This window comes from Triturus cristatus, chromosome 4_2, assembly GCF_964204655.1.
Source record: "Triturus cristatus chromosome 4_2, aTriCri1.1, whole genome shotgun sequence".
NCBI lineage: Eukaryota > Metazoa > Chordata > Amphibia > Caudata > Salamandridae > Triturus > Triturus cristatus.
The window spans coordinates 943,288,590-943,304,574 of record NC_140586.1 but is presented as its reverse complement, the minus strand read 5'-3'; positions in this window follow the sequence as shown (position 1 = coordinate 943,304,574).

Genomic DNA, 15,985 nt, shown 5'->3' with positions numbered 1-15,985 from the left:
CGGTCAAAAAACACGGGTGAGTGCTTTATTGACCTTATTGACAAAGGCTGCTTTGACCCCGCGCAGTTACTGTTGTTGCCGTTAAGCTGTACTGTTATTATGGGGAAACATACTACACCACAACCAGCACGTCCGATAACTGCTAGTATTGACAGCATGCTTCAAAGGGCTGTTAATATTGTCTCAAGTGAAACTGAGCTTACGGAGCGGCGTCTGTCTATGGGTATTGAGGGACGGACTGACCTTACAATTTTTAGAGGAACATTATCAGAGCATACTGGAGACTTGCCCCAACCGCAGCTGGAGGGCACCGGGATTCATCAATTCACAACCGTTCGTGGTAGCACAACTGGGCAAGATATAATTGAGGAAGCAGACCCACAACCTGATACCAAAGTTGTTATATCGGTGGGAATTCCTGCTGTTAAACGGAAAAGAAAGTATGTGCCTGGGATATCAATCTGTAGTAAAAGGAAGCAGCCTACTGGCATCGCCCCTGCCCGTAGCCAAACACGCCTCTCTACCTGGATACAGCCATCATCAGGTATTGGCACAGCTGAAGCCCTTGACTCTTCCGTGGCTATACAGACTGTGAAACTGAGTTGCTCTATTAGTACACAGACAGAAGCAGCACCCAGCCTTGAGAACTATGGGGACATTGTCGCTAATATTGCTGCGGCGTTGGTGTCTTATTACAGAGCTGTCTAGATAATCTGGCTACACTCATAGGAGGGGCTGGTCAATTGAAGGGAAAAGTACAAATGATGGTTGCTAACGAGGTTGATGGGAGCAGGGCCATCGATAGCATAGGTGGTGGTATGAGTATTTTAGATCCCGAAATTGTGTCGCAAACCGCCAGAGTTACTGCTCCCGCAATCACCCTTCACCCGATATACGATCAATCCAGGGGCTGTCTCAATTGCCTATAGATAGAAACAGCTCCCGACCCCCCCCCCCCTTCCCAATACCAATAACCATTTAAAATACCAACCCCACCATGGATGGTGCTAATAGGTTAAACAAGCCCAGTGGCTCGAATCAGAACAGGTTGTCTAGTATCTCATGTATTAATGTTCCTGCGCCCCACGTATCAATGGCTAATCAGGATGTCCTGAGTCTGCCGCCCACTGCTTGCCCTTATGTGTTGGTACTGGCAGGAGTACCTACTTCAAAGAGGGATCAGCATGACTCATGGGACCAGCTACGCAATAAATGGGCGGACTGGCTATCAAGGCATAGAAGGCTCCATGTATCCGAAATAAAGGATATTATTATGGCACGCAGGGTTGGGTGGGTCGGTGCATCTACAAAAAATATCGAAGGGGACAGTATTCTAATTAACTTTCGCAGACCTTCTTTGGTGAGACACCTACTAAGGGGTTGCGAATTCATAACATCAAATAGCACTAACATATGCGCACTACCCCTTGGTTATTTCTACAAACCAAGTTATGCTCCTTTCACCAACAATTCCTCTTTAATTACTACCTCTAATAGGTTCCAGGCCTTGTCTGGATTAGAGACCCAAGACTATCAACTTTTGGGGAAAATACTGATCCCGCTATTAGGTTACCTCATGCCCTGCCAGTAACTGAGTGTACTATTCCCACAACCCACTTATCCCCCCTGTGCAAACGAAGGCCTCAGCTAGCTTAGACCTCCGTATCTTAAGCTGGAATGTTGCACGGTTGTACTCTAAACTTCACCAGACAGATTGGGTACAACTTATTAAAGACCAAGATATCCTTTTATTTCAGGAAACATGGGCCACCCCCAAATTGCATATTGAGGGGTTTGAATGCCATAATATCCTAGCAACAACCCTCAAGCAGGGTCGACCATTTGGTGGTTTATCAATCTGGGTCAATATTAAGAGATGGGGATGCATAAAAACTGTACATACAGATAACAATAATTTTCTAGACATATTATTTAATAGGAGAATTGCCTTTTGGATAATTAATTTCTATAACAATGATTTTCATTCTGTTCCAAATATGCATTTCATAAATGTGTTTAATTTTATTGCATCTATTGGAAAATCCAAAGACTCTTTTAAGTCAGTAGGAATCTGTCTGGGGGGTGTTTTTAATGCTAAGCTATCTTACTCATGGTCAAGTGAATATTCACACAGCAGCAGACAAACATGCAATAGGGGTAGAGAGCTAATGGACCATTTGAACACCCTTAACTTATTTAATGTTATGGAAATTGATGCAACTACAAAAGATAATGCCCCCCCTGAACCGACATTCAGAGGGAGGGGCTGTTCATCTACAATTGATTATGTTTTTATATCCCCAGCTTTAGAAGCAAGCTTGCTTAAAGCCGAAATTACGGCCACAATCTTTTTGAGACCATAACCCAATACAAATAACGTTACGGATGTCTCCAGTTCCAATGCCTCAGACAGAATGTGGTGCTAGGGATCTATCACCATCCACAGATAACCGCAGACAGGTATGGGGAGGCATTAATAACGCAGACCTATTCAGTTCTATGGTTAGGGGAAACATGAATCTTATTAACATCTGTTTAGAGGCCCTGTTCCACACCCAGTGGCTATCAGCGCCTTTACCGAACTCAGTGGAGCCATTAAATCCTTGCTGTATAAACCCATTTCTACAGTACAGCGCAAACCTAGATGGTTCAATCAGGAGTGCTCAATTGCCAACAGGAAGCTCCGCAAGGCCCCATCTCAAAACCCTGGGTGTAATGATTTGGTCAAGTCCTTAAGGTTGACATATAAGCAAGCTATTGCTAATAGGAAGGAACAGTTATTAGGCGAGCACTGGGATGCACTTATTAATGCTGCCAGCTTAAATAATGGGAATATATTTTAGACTACCATTAAAGAGTTAAGATCAATGGGACAACCGTTAACTCCCATCAGCTGCAACATAATGAGCGCTACCTGGGAAAGTCACTTTTCCACTATTTACCAAGACCCTGCTTTTTGAATCCGACCCTTTTAATAACAGGGTGCCACCTGGAGTTTCATTATCCATAAATGAGGTTGAGGAGGCTATACGTCAGAGTGCGGGCAATTAAACTCCAGGTCCTGATGGGTTGCCCATCGATCTTATTAAATATAAACCAGATTTTTGGGCCCCACTGTTGTTAAATATTTTTAATAATCTAACCAATGCCCCACTGCCTAACCTAGCACGATCGTTCCCATTTTTAAAAAGGGCGATCGCACACAACCTTGTTGCCATAGACCGATCTCCCTCATAGATAACACCCTTAAAATTTTAGGCAGAGTTTTATACCCAAACATTTTAACCTGGACAGAGGACAATCAGATTTTAGATCAATGCCAACTAGGTTTCAGGGGTAAAGTTGGCACGAACAAGCAATGTCTTAATCTTAATTTTATCATAGGGAAGTACACTATTGCACAGCACTCGCCACTTTACTTAGCTTTGATGGACCTGTCCTCCGCTTTCGAATTTGTCAATAGGTCCCGTCTATGGTCCATCCTTTTAGAATATGGACTGGATGAGGCCCTTGTTCATTTTTTGGCCTATCTCCATATGGACCTGAAAGCGCGGGTCAGGATTGGTGGTGGTGGAGAAGTTTCCAATGACATCAGTGTAGGTAGAGGGGTCAGACAGGGGTGTGTTCTGGGCCCCCCCTCCTATTTATCATATATATAAATAATTTACATAAATCACTGATCACACTAACTAATGATGTTCCAAGAATTCAAGGCAAACCTCTCCCAGTGCTTTTATACGCAGATGATGCGGTTTTAATTGGTCGCACACCAAATGCACTATGCACTTTAGTTCGAGGTTTCACAGATTTTATGTCCGGCCTAGATTTATGCACAAATTTTAAGAATTCTTTTATAATGCCTTATGAGCCAAGGAAATGTCCTTTAACCACTTCCCCACTCATGACGGAACCGCTCCGTCATGAGCCACGGTCGCCGTGTGCTCATGACGGAGTGGTTCCGTCATGCTGCGGCCGTTGGCAGCCGCGCCGGCCACGCGACGCTAATTCCCCGCCTGTGCGGGCGATTAGCGCAGTGGGCGGAGTCATGACGGAACCACTCCGTCATGAGCACAGCTCAACCGCGGCTCATGACGGAGCGGTTCCGTCATGAGCACCGCGCCACCCCCAAACCCCCCCCCCCAGCGCTGCGGCGGAATTCCCGCCGCAGCGAAAGGGTTAAATGTTATCTCTGTGGGCGACCACAAATTAATTGCACTGCTACTTTCCCTTATCTGGGAATGGTCTTTGCTGCGAACAGCACCTGGTGTGAACGCTTGGCATATTGTAAAAGTAAGTTCTCAAGGGCTTTTAACTCAATCCTCAGTCTCTCCCGCCCTAAAAGATCAGGAACAATTCCAGCCATTTTAAAGATTTTTAAGATCCAGTGTGTACCAATAGCTACCTATGGGGCAGAGGTATGGGGTGTTGCCAAATGCTCTTGCGTCCAATCAGAGGAAAACAGATTTTGTAGAAAACTCTTGGGCGCGCCAACCTTCACCCCTCTGTACATATGTCATGGCTAACTGAAATTAGGCTACATTGAAGACATCATAAGGGCCCGCCCCGCACTATTTTGGCTAGTCATAATGAAGAATCCCGAGGCTTCTCTCACAAGGGAAATAATAGATGATTGTCTTCGCTATGAGAAAGGGATGGATATTCCATGGCTTGCTGGGGTAGTCAAGAGTCTGGAAAGCGTTAACCTTGGTAGACTGTTTGCCAATTCGAACACAGCTGTAACAATGGACAACAAAGTTTTAAAGACAGCATTGTACGCACTTTATAGCGCAGAAAGACTAGAAAGGAAATTGAATAAAAAAGCTGTCGCAAAATGTATATCCATTGAGTACCCTGAGCATTGTCTACCAAGTTATATTGCACTACCGATGTCCCAATGGGAGAGGGGCCTCCTATTCCGTCTAAGAGCCGGGACAGCAAGATATTTGCTTTGTTTTCCCTATGGGTATAACGCAAAACTTGACTCCCTGTCATGTCCATGTGATGGTCACAGCAGTCAAACACTTTTACACTTTTTATTCTTTATTAAATACAATATGAAATATGCACAATGGTTGTTAATTCCGTTTTTTTTTAAAGTGGACAATGTTGAAATGATCTTGCGCATTGGCACCTTTTTCAGAGTAGCTACGGGTGCACGGAAATCTATGTGCGATCTATGAAGTCATTCGTATTGTACTATTCACAATATGCTCTTTACCTAGGTTTACTGTATTGTGCTACATTATGGATTGGACATTGCTATCTATTTATTTTTCTAATGTTTTTTTATCCTGTACATGTGTTACTTTTATGGAAACGTTGCTATCCGAATAAAGTCTTTGGGATTGGGATTGGATTGGCTACTTTCAGTTCTCACACGCTTGAATGGGATTAGAAGGGTTTCTTTAAGTTGGCTGCTGCTTATGGCTTTCCCTGACAGTGCTCTGTGGATAACTCATGTTCCTGCAGCTAGCAGATAATTAATTTCCAAGTTTGGGGGCTCTATGAGAGGCACAGTGACAAGAACTGACTCACAACGTTTTGTGTATTAATTTTATGTGCAGGTCAGTACTGTAACAAAACTTGAGCCCTCCTCCCACTCCCCCCCTGCAAAAAACATGGACGCCCTCCTTCCCCCAGACTGCCAGGACCTCTCGGGCCAGAATTAATTAAATGAAGGAAGTCAAGAATTCGTATTGTAACCTCGAACTGCATATTGTTTTGCATTATCATGCTTCACATTCTAATGATGGCAAAGTGTAATATTGTTTTAAACCTTCTTTGTCTAAACAATATAGCAATGTCACTTGCTTTTTATGCGCATACTTTCATTCACTGCTCTGGGTAAAAGCAGCTTGTTCTGCTAATCCTTCCCTAACTTTCCAGAAGTGTCAGAGCAGACAGGCTCGCTGAGTCATTCTTGGTTACTGAGTGAGTCGGTTACATTTTTGCAACATTTCTTCCGTGAGTCTGTTTATTCTTAAATGCATTGTGACAAGAGGCTCAGATAAGATGTTTATGTATTTGTAAAGCGCATAGCTGCCCTTAGGCTTCCCAGCGCTAAGAGAAACATAACTACGGTGGACTAAGTCAAGTTGCCGGAGATCGGGAGTTTTTAGGGAAAGAGCAATGTTTTGAGTCTGTTCCTGAATGCTAATTCGTTGGTAACCATGTGCATGTCCCTGGGTAGTGTGTTCCACATTTTAGGAACCAAGTGCTTGAAGGACCTTCCTCCCCATCTCGCTCTTTTTATTCTGCCCTGTTGCATGAGAAGATCCTCTGGTGAACTTAGGGTCCTACTCGGTGTATAGTGTGTAACCAATTTTTTGATTAAGGCCGGTCCTCTGTCATTCATGGCTCTGTGGGCGATACACAGTGCCTTGAACTTGATCCTCACCTGGACTGGAAGCCAGTGAAGTGTCCTCAGGGCTGCCCTGGCCGACTGCTGTTTCGGGATTTGTAGTAGGGTACTTGCTGCGGCATTCTGCACTACCTGCAACCAGTTAATGACGTATTTTGGTGCGCCCAGATACAGCGAGTTCCCGTAGACCAGCTGTCACATGATTAATGCTTGGATCACAATTCTACGAGATTGTTCAGGTAGGATGGGGAGAATTTTACGAAGCATATGAAGTAAGCCGAAACATTTGCCTGAAAGTTTCTTTGCTTGGGTCTCCATGCTTAAATTTATGTCTAGCCAGATTCCCAGATTGTTGATGGCAGTCTTGGAGGTTGGTGGTTCTCCCAACTGAGTAGGCCAGCTTATAAGATTCCTGGGGACTGTTTTGTTTCCCAGGAACATCAGTTCAGTTTTATCCCCATTCAGTTTAATGGACCATTTACACATCCATTCAGCTATTCGTGTCATGCAATGCCCTAGGTGGTCTAGTAGGGAGTGGGGGTCGTTCGTCACTGATAATAAAAGTTGTGTATCGTCCGTGTACGACACTATGGATAGACCAAATTATTGTTCTATCCCTGTAAGAGGTTGCATGTCAATATTAAGAAGTGTGGGGCTCAGTGCAGAGCCCTGTGGGAATCCGCACGGTAGTTGGAGGGTATCGGATAGATAGTCCACTTCCAGCAACTGGAATGATCTGTCTTTCAGAAATGAAGTGAGTCACTTTATTGATGTGCCTGTGATACCTTCTTCCTTTAGCCTATTGATCAATGTGCAATGGTCCACCATATCAAATGCGGCGCTCAGATCCAGGAGCAGGATGGCCATTGTGCACCCCTGGTTTAACACTTTTTTAGTTCCTCAGTTACCACCAACAGAGCTGACTCTGTGCTATGTTGGGGACAGAAACCCATTTGTGTGTTGTGTGCTGTATTATTTTTTTCTTTAAAGGATTTGGTCTGTGCTTGGATCATCTCCCTATGATATTGTCTAATACCTGCCTTATATTGACTTTTGATGGTGGGATCATAGTTTTTTCTCCACAACCTTTCCATTCTTTTACATGATTTTTTTGTCAGAATTAATTGCTCATGGGGCTTTAATCCTAAAATAAAGTTTACTTTGTCTGGTTTTCTGTGGGTGTTGGGCTGCAACTTTGTTGAGCCAGTCAGCCCAAATCTTGTTGGCCTCTTCTACGCCAGCAAAGGAATCTTTTTCTGTTTGCACTATAGACTGGCTCTTCTACGTCATCTGTCAGGCTTGGTGCTTGGTCCTCTAATTCAATCCTTACGTTGTCAGGTAGGGATTTCGTCCATTTATTCTTAATCCCGGTTACTTTGCGACTGGTGTGTCGTGCCTGTGGATTTTACAGTGTAAACGGGATGAAATTATGATCCGACCATGGCATTGGTATAGGGGTCCCTACTTTTAGCTTAGGGTCATTTGAAACAAGCATTGGCATAGCCAATAGGTCTCGCCTTTGGGACCTTATAAGTGTTTAGCCATGCACAAGTTGATGTTGCTGCACCAGGGATATTGTGCTGCATAACTAAATAATTATAAGGTTCCACAAGCGAGACCTATTGGTTATGCCAATGCTTGTTTAGTGTTGCACTGGTGTTTCCTTTGGTACAGTGCTATACACCTTATTTTAAAATAGGGTTAATACATATAATCAAATAAAAGTTGCCTTTGCAAGATCGTTTCCTACTGTTTTTGTAGTGTTGCTCTGGTGTTTCCTTTCTAATTATTAAAAAATGTTTTGTGTCAAGGATCACAGCGGCACTGGAAATGTACAGTGAACCATGCCCTCTAATAGTGGGTGTAAAAATGGCATCAATATTGTGCATTGTCATGCTGAAGGCACCATCTATGCATGTTTGTAATTCTGAGGAGATATGATATTCTATTCTGACTCGTGTTGCAGGCGAACTCTAGTACGAGTCTACACTAACTGTTTATTGCTCATTTTAAACTAATAAAGAGATTGAATTGGAGGACTCTGAGACTCTGAAAATGCATCTCTGCCACAGACGAGACCACTCTGGTTGTTTACTCGGAAGCAGGAGCAAATCTTGCAACAATACCTAAATTCCCGACAGTCATCTTCAAAAGTCTGAGTATAAAACAAGCTTGCAAAAACTAGTTTCTTTACAGGTGCTTGTTGTTGTCCTAGATAGTTTTCATGTATGCATGCGTATCTGCAGTGGCTGTCCTTAAGTGGCATTTTGTTAACTATTCAAAAGTGCACTCAAAGAGAGCTCTCTGGCTGATGCTTGCGCATCCACGGAGCCATCGTTGAATGAACAGGTTTTGTTCAAGTAAAACACATTCAAATATTCTCCCTGTAGATGTGCGTGCATCAGTGGTAGGAGCAATCTTTGATGAGATTGGTTAAAGCAAGTGCCATTTGAAGATGCAAGTAGTGCATGCGTGCACTTGCGTCACGTTGGAATGTCAGCGTGCGTGCGCACGCAGTCAGCTCTTTTTGGAAGTACATACTCGTGCTTGTGGCACGCCCCTGCTCGCTCCCGCAAGGTGGATGCCGCCACAAGCACGAGTATGTGCTTCCAAAAGAGCAGAGCGACGGCTAAAGGTCCTCCTATGCAGCGCATGCGCGCTGCGTATGCAAGACCTAAAAATGGCATCCAGTATGTTACCCTTTACATGGGTGCTTGTGTTTATCAGTTGTTTCAGTTGCATGGCCTCCATGTCATGAATTAATCTAACCGCTGTGGTATTATCAGGTTCATCCAGATGGAAGTTAAAGTCCCCCAATAATGTAATGGAGCTCTTGCTGGCCACCATGTCTGCTATTATGCCGGGAAATTCCTCTAGGAATGGAGTGGGGGGTCCTGGGGGTCTATAGAGCAGTGTGCCTGAAAACGGGTTATTAGTCAAGAGTTTTAGGCTGAATTGTACAGTTTCACTGTTGGTGGTGGTAACGGACCATATCATGCATTCATAGTCGTTTTGTAAATGATTGCTACCCCGCCTCCCATTTTTCTCATCCTATCTTGTCTTCGGATAAGGAAATCTGGGGGTAGTGCTTAGATTATGTCAGGGGCGGACTACTCTTTCAACCACGTTTCAGTAACGAAGAGAATGTCAAGTTCTTCATTCTCTATTAGCATTCCGATTTCTGTGGTGTGTGCTGGCAAGGATCTACTGTTAATAAGTCCCATTTCCCATTGCTCATTCCTTGTGGACCTATCTAGTTGTAGTGGCCTTTATATTGACACTCCTGAGGCGGAAGCCGGGAGAGACACTGTGTTTTAACAGAATTGTATGTTGTGTATTTTATTGACCCTACCTGACTGTTCTCTCTGCTGGGCATTTTTCTCGGGAAACAGCACATTGAAGATTCCCGTGCAGCGGATGTAAGCGCTGCCGCGGGTTGGCAAATTAGTCGCCGCCATCACCCCCAAGCCCACAGGCAACGCCCACTGACATGAGGCCACGCCCCTTTAAAAAATAAATCTTACAAAAGCCGCGCTGATTGCAAGCCCGCGCTTAGAGGATATTGACACTCCTGAGGCGGAAGCCAGGAGAGACACTGTGTTTTAACAGAATTGTATGTTGTGTATTTTATTGACCCTACCTGACTGTTCTCTCTGCTGGGCATTTTTCTCGGGAAACAGCACATTGAAGATTCCCGTGCAGCGGATGTAAGCGCTGCCGCGGGTTGGCAAATTAGTCGCCGCCATCACCCCCAAGCCCACAGGCCACGCCCACTGACGTGAGGCCACGCCCCTCTCACCCTATAATGTGCACCTCTCGGACGCGCAGCGGACGAGCGTAGCGGGCGCGCCGTCAGCGCGCCGAAGGCGCGCCTAAGGCGAGCCCGTCTGCGCCCGTCCGGGGCCAGGGGCTCAACACCATGCCCATTTTGTTTCCTACCCCCCTAAATCATTATGTGCCCATCAAGGCCCTTGGGACCTGAACCAAGTTGCGCTGGACCACATCATAGAGGCCGGGATTTTAAGTACCCATCCCCTACCCTCTCTACCACCCAACTTGCCCTCATCAACACGACCTTCCACTTGCACTAGTTCTTCCATTCTTCAAGTAAGTGACAGACCGACAATCTCTGCTTCCCTACTAAACACTCGGTCGGCAGTAAAACATCTTCTCGACTTGTTCACTCTCCTGGACACTCAGAAACCTAACCTACTGTTCCTCACGGAAACCTGGTTTTGCCAGGACTCCCTGCCTAATCTGCTCGCTGCTCTGCCCTCCTCTTACTATACCCTTCGGGCCGACCGACCCCCCGGCAAAGCAGGAGGGGGAGTTGCTTTGATCATCCGCTCAGATTTACATTTTCAACTACTACCCCACCCCCCAATCCCAGAAGTAGACTACTTAGTTGCACGCTCTAGCTCCTTCTAGACACCTATCACATGTGTCCTGATGTATCGACCTCCCAAAAATATGCTGCACTTTCTTTCAGCCTTCCAGGACTTGCTAGCTACATTAGCCGTCACAACTCGGCAGTCCTGGTACTTGGTGACTTTAATTTCTGGCCATTCGACCCGGCAGAAGATGCTCCCTCCAAAGATTTCACGTAATCACTTCAAAGCTTGAATTTTATATCCCACATCCACACCCCCACCCATGTCCAGGGCCATATATTGGATCAAGTCTGGTCCCTCAACATCCCTATTCATTACCCCTTGTTTGTGGTCTGACCACCACTTAATCACCTTCTTCTTGGACTCTAGTCTGACCACTAAACCCCCCCTGCCCAAGAACACCTGGGCTCGCAACTGGGGCAAAGTCGATATTCAACTGCTCTGTTCTTCTCTATTAGCCTCTAGCCCAGATATAGAGGACCAGGCCACACCGCTTCAGGCGGAAACCCTCAATAAATGGCTGTCTAATGCCTGCGACCAGGTGGCACCCCTAAGACGCATCAGAGTAAGACGCGCTCACGACGTCAACAAATGGTTCACCCCGGAACTTAAGGAGAAAAAATTGGCTACTCGCCGTGCAGAGCGTGCGTGGAGACGCACGTACTGCACTGCTACCAAATTATTGTACTCTTCCACCCAGGTTGAGTACAAGAAAGCCTTCCTTGATGCCAAAATCTGTTATTTCTCGAATAAAATCCTCCGGGCAGAGAATCAACCCAGAGAAATTTTTGCCACAGTTTTCGAATTAGCCTCTTCAGACAGGACCACACCCAAGCCAGTACCTTCCCAGTCCCTGTGTGACTCTCTGAATAACTTTTTTTATTAACAAAATTGCAGATATCAAGGCCAACATTTCCCCTCCCTCCCCAGCCTTCATCAACCCTGATCCCCCTCCGAACACCTCTCACCTTGACCTTATAGCCCCGCTGTCTAAAGATATCTTCCTTTCTTTACTCCCGTGCGTCAAATCTGGATCTCCTTCCGACATCTGCCCGGCTCACATCTTGCGAGACATCTTCCTTATTTGCCCTCCCCCCCCCTTCACCTTTCTCAACGAGACCCTTAAGTCAGGCACTGTTCCTTCAAGCCACAAATCAGCCACCATCATTCCAATTCTGAAAAAAACAGGCGCAGTTCCAACAGCGCTAGTAAATTATCGGCCCATTTCTCTTCTCCCCTACCTGGCCAAAGTTCTCGAACGCTACGTCACTAAAATCTTTAGCTCTTTCATCGAGGACAGCGGCTACCTTTCACCATGCCAAGCAGGGTTCCGCCCCCTCCACTCCACCGAAAAAGTAGTGGTCTCTGTTTTAGACACACTCAGAGAGGGACAAGATGCTAATCTTCCACAGGTACTGGCTCTTCTCGACTTATCAGCCACCTTCGACACGGTGGACCACACCATCCTTCTCTCCCGTGTCGAGGCGGCTGGTATTGGAGATTCTGCCCTTACCTGGCTCAGCTCATTCTTGAGCGACCAGTCACAGGCAGTCCATCTGGCAAATTGTTTCTCCGAGGCCCACAAAGTGCGATGCGGCGTCCCTCAGGGCTCTTCTCTTTCCCCCCTTCTTTTTAATTTGTACATTTTTCCGCTTATCTCTGCTTTACAGAGGATGGAGGTCACGGTGTTTAACTACGCCAATGACCTCCAGCTCATTTTTAACCTCTCTGATTCCCCTGATTCTATCCACTTCCAGTTGGTGATGGTCTTTATCAGGGATTGGATGAGCTTTAACCATCTTAAGCTCAACCCTGATAAGACCGAGCTTCTACTCACTGGCGGTAAACTCAACCCTTGGTCTCCCATTTTTTGGCCCCCCTCTTTCGGTCCCCCCCTTCTCCCTCTCCCTCTGTCAAGACACTGGGGATCACCCTCAATCAACAACTCATCCTACACTCTCAGATCAGCACGGTGATTTCCTCTTGTTTTTTTTTACTTTGCGCACCATTCGAAAAATTTCACGATTTTTTTCTTTCTCAGCCCTTAAACTGATCTTGATGGCCATGGTTCTCTCCCGCCTAGATTATGGGAATGTCCTATACAACGGTGTCCCCGCGTACGCCATCCTGCGGCTCCAACTGGTGCAGAACCAAGTTGCCCGCCTAGTCTACGGCTTGCCCAAATCTCACCACACCTCTCCCCTTCTAAGATCCCTCCACTGGCTCCCTATTAGAGAAAGGGCCCTCTTTAAGACGGGATGCATTACGTTTCAGGCCCTCGTGGGAACAGCCCCACATTTCATGTCTAAAATTGTACCCTATATCCCCAGCAGACAACTGCGATCTTCCTCTCAGTCAGTCAAGAAGAGCAGAATGGGTGACTCGAAGTTCTCCGTCCTTGCTCCGTATTTTGGGAATTGTCTACCTTTCCAAACGAGATCAACATCATCCTACCTGGAGTTCCGTAGCACCCTGAAAACCTATTTGTTTGCACAAGCTTTTAAAATCTAAACTGCTCCATCCCCCCACTCAGGAATCACTCTCCTCAAAAGCGCCATGAAAACGCTTGGTGTACGAGCGCTCAACAAATACTTTTAAATTCAAATTTAAATTCAATCTTGCCTGAGGTAAACTTAGTCCGGCAGAGAGGGCATGACATATCCTTCCCTATCAAGCTTGTTGGCGCTAGAGTCATCTCATAATGGGCTCTACCCGAGTATCTCAATGAGAGTAATATCAATCAATCAATCAATCAGTGACACTTATAAAGCGCGCTACATACCCGTAGGGTCTCAAGGCGCTGGGGGGGGGGGGGGGGGGGGGGGTGCCGCTACTGCTCGAACAGCCAGGTTTTCAGCTTCTTCCTGAAGGAGAGGTGGTCTTGGGTCAGGCGCAGGTCGGTCGGGAGGGAGTTCCAGGTCTTGGCGGCCAGGTAGGAGAAGGACCTTCCTCCTGTAGTCGCTCTTCGGATGCGGGGGACGGCGGCGAGGGCGTGGTTGGCTGATCGGAGGTGGCGTTTGGGAGCGTAGAAGTTGACTCGGCTGTTGAGGTAGCTCGGGCCTTGGTCGTGTAGGGCTTTGTGTGCGTGGGTGAGGAGGCGGAAGGTGATTCTTTTGTTGATGGGGAGCCAGTGAAGGTCTCTCAGATGTCCGGAGATGTGGCTGGTTCGTGGGATGTCGAGGATGAGTCTGGCTGAGGCGTTCTGGATCCGCTGGAGTCTCTTCTGGAGCTTGGCGGTGGTACCGGCATAGAGGGCGTTGCCGTAGTCCAGTCGGCTGGTGACGAGGGCCTGGGTGACGGTCTTCCTGGTCTCGGTGGGGATCCACCAGAAGATCTTCCGTAGCATGCGTAGGATGTTGAAGCACGCCGAGGAGACGTTGTTGACTTGCCTGGTCATGGAGAGGGAGGAGTCCAGGATGAAGCCCAGGTTTCGTGCATGGTCTGTCGGTTTGGGTGCGGTGCCCAGGGCGGGAGGCCACCAGGAGTCGTCCCAGGCGGAGGGTGAGGAGCCCAGGATGAGGACCTCCGTCTTGTCCGAGTTCAGTTTCAGGCGGCTGGTCGTCATCCACTCGGCTACCTCTTTCATCCCTTCGTGCAGGTTGGCTCTGGCGGCGGCGGGGTCGTTGGTCAGGGAGAGGATCAGCTGGGTGTCGTCGGCGTAGGAGATTATGCTGAGGTTGTGTTTGCGTACGATGGCCGCAAGGGGGCTCATGTAGACGTTGAAGAGGGTGGGGCTCAGAGATGATCCTTGGGGGACGCCGCAGATGACTTCGGAGGCCTCTGACTTGTACGGTGGTAGGCGGACTCTCTGTGTTCTTCCGTCGAGGAAGGAGATGATCCATTCCAGCGCCTTGTCCTGGATTCCGATGTTGCTGAGGCGCCGTACTAGGGTGCGGTGGCAGACCGTGTCGAATGCCGCGGAGAGGTCTAGGAGGATGAGGGCAGCTGTTTCTCCATTGTCCATCAGGGCTCGGATGTCATCGGTGGCGGCGATGAGGGCGGTCTCGGTGCTGTGGTTGGCTCGGAAGCCGGACTGTGAGGGGTCGAGGGATCCGTTCGTCTCGAGGAAGGCGGCCATCTGCTTGTTGACGGTCTTCTCGATGACTTTGGCTGGAAACGGGAGGAGCGAGATGGGGCGGTAGTTCTTGAGTTCGGTGGGGTCCGCTGTGGGTTTCTTGAGTAGAGCGCTGAGTTCGGCGTGCTTCCAGCTCTCAGGGAAGGTGGCGGTGTCGAAGGATGTGTTGATGATGTCTCGCAGGTGGGGTGCGATGACGGCGTCGGCCTTGTTGAAGACGTGGTGGGGGCAGGGGTCGGTCGGTGATCCGGAGTGGATGGAGTTCATCGTGCGGATGGTGTCTTCGGTGCTGATCGGGGTCCAGGCGTGGAGGGTGGTGGTGGGGGGTGGTTGTTCGGTCATGGTGTGCGTTGGTTGGTTGTTGAAGCTGTTGTGTATGTCCGCGATCTTGTTGTGGAAGTATGAAGCGAGGGAGTTGCAGAGGTCTTGCGATGGGGTGATGTCGTTGTTTCCTGCGCTGGGGTTGGAAAGCTCTTTCACGATGTTGAAGAGTTCCTTGCAGTTGTGTGCGTTGTTGTCCAGCCGGTCCTTGAATGCTGTTTTCTTGGTGGCGCGGATCAGCTGGTGGTGTTTCCGGGTGGCAAGTTTGAAGGAGGTCCTGTTGTCCGGTGTCGGTTCCCTTCTCCAGACTTTCTCGAGGGCTCGGCAGTTCTTCTTGGAGCTCTTGAGTTCATCGGTGAACCATGGGGCCTTCTTGCTGCCGGGTCTGCTAGGCGGGGTCCTCAGTGGGGCGAGTTCGTCCGCGCAGTTGCTGATCCATTTCGTGAGGTTGACGGCGGCCTGGCTGGGGTTCACTGAGCTGGCAGGAGGGTGCTGGCTCAGGGAGGTGGCGAGCTGGTCTGCTGTGATCTTGTTCCAGCTTCTGCGGGCGGCCTGTTGCTGGTGGTGGTGGGTCGTCGTTCTCTTGAAGGTGAAGTGGACGCAGCTGTGGTCCGTCCATTGAAGCTCAGTGGCGTGGCTGAAGTCGATGTCTGTGCTGGAAGAGAAGACTGCGTCGAGTGTGTGTCCGGCGAGGTGGGTGGGGGTGGACACCAGTTGCTTGAGTCCCAGGTTGGCGAGGTTGTCGAGCAGGGTGCTGGTGTTGCGGTCGTTGTTGTTCTCCAGATGGAAGTTGAGGTCTCCCAGGAGGATGTAGTCAGCGGAGGGGAGGGCATGCGG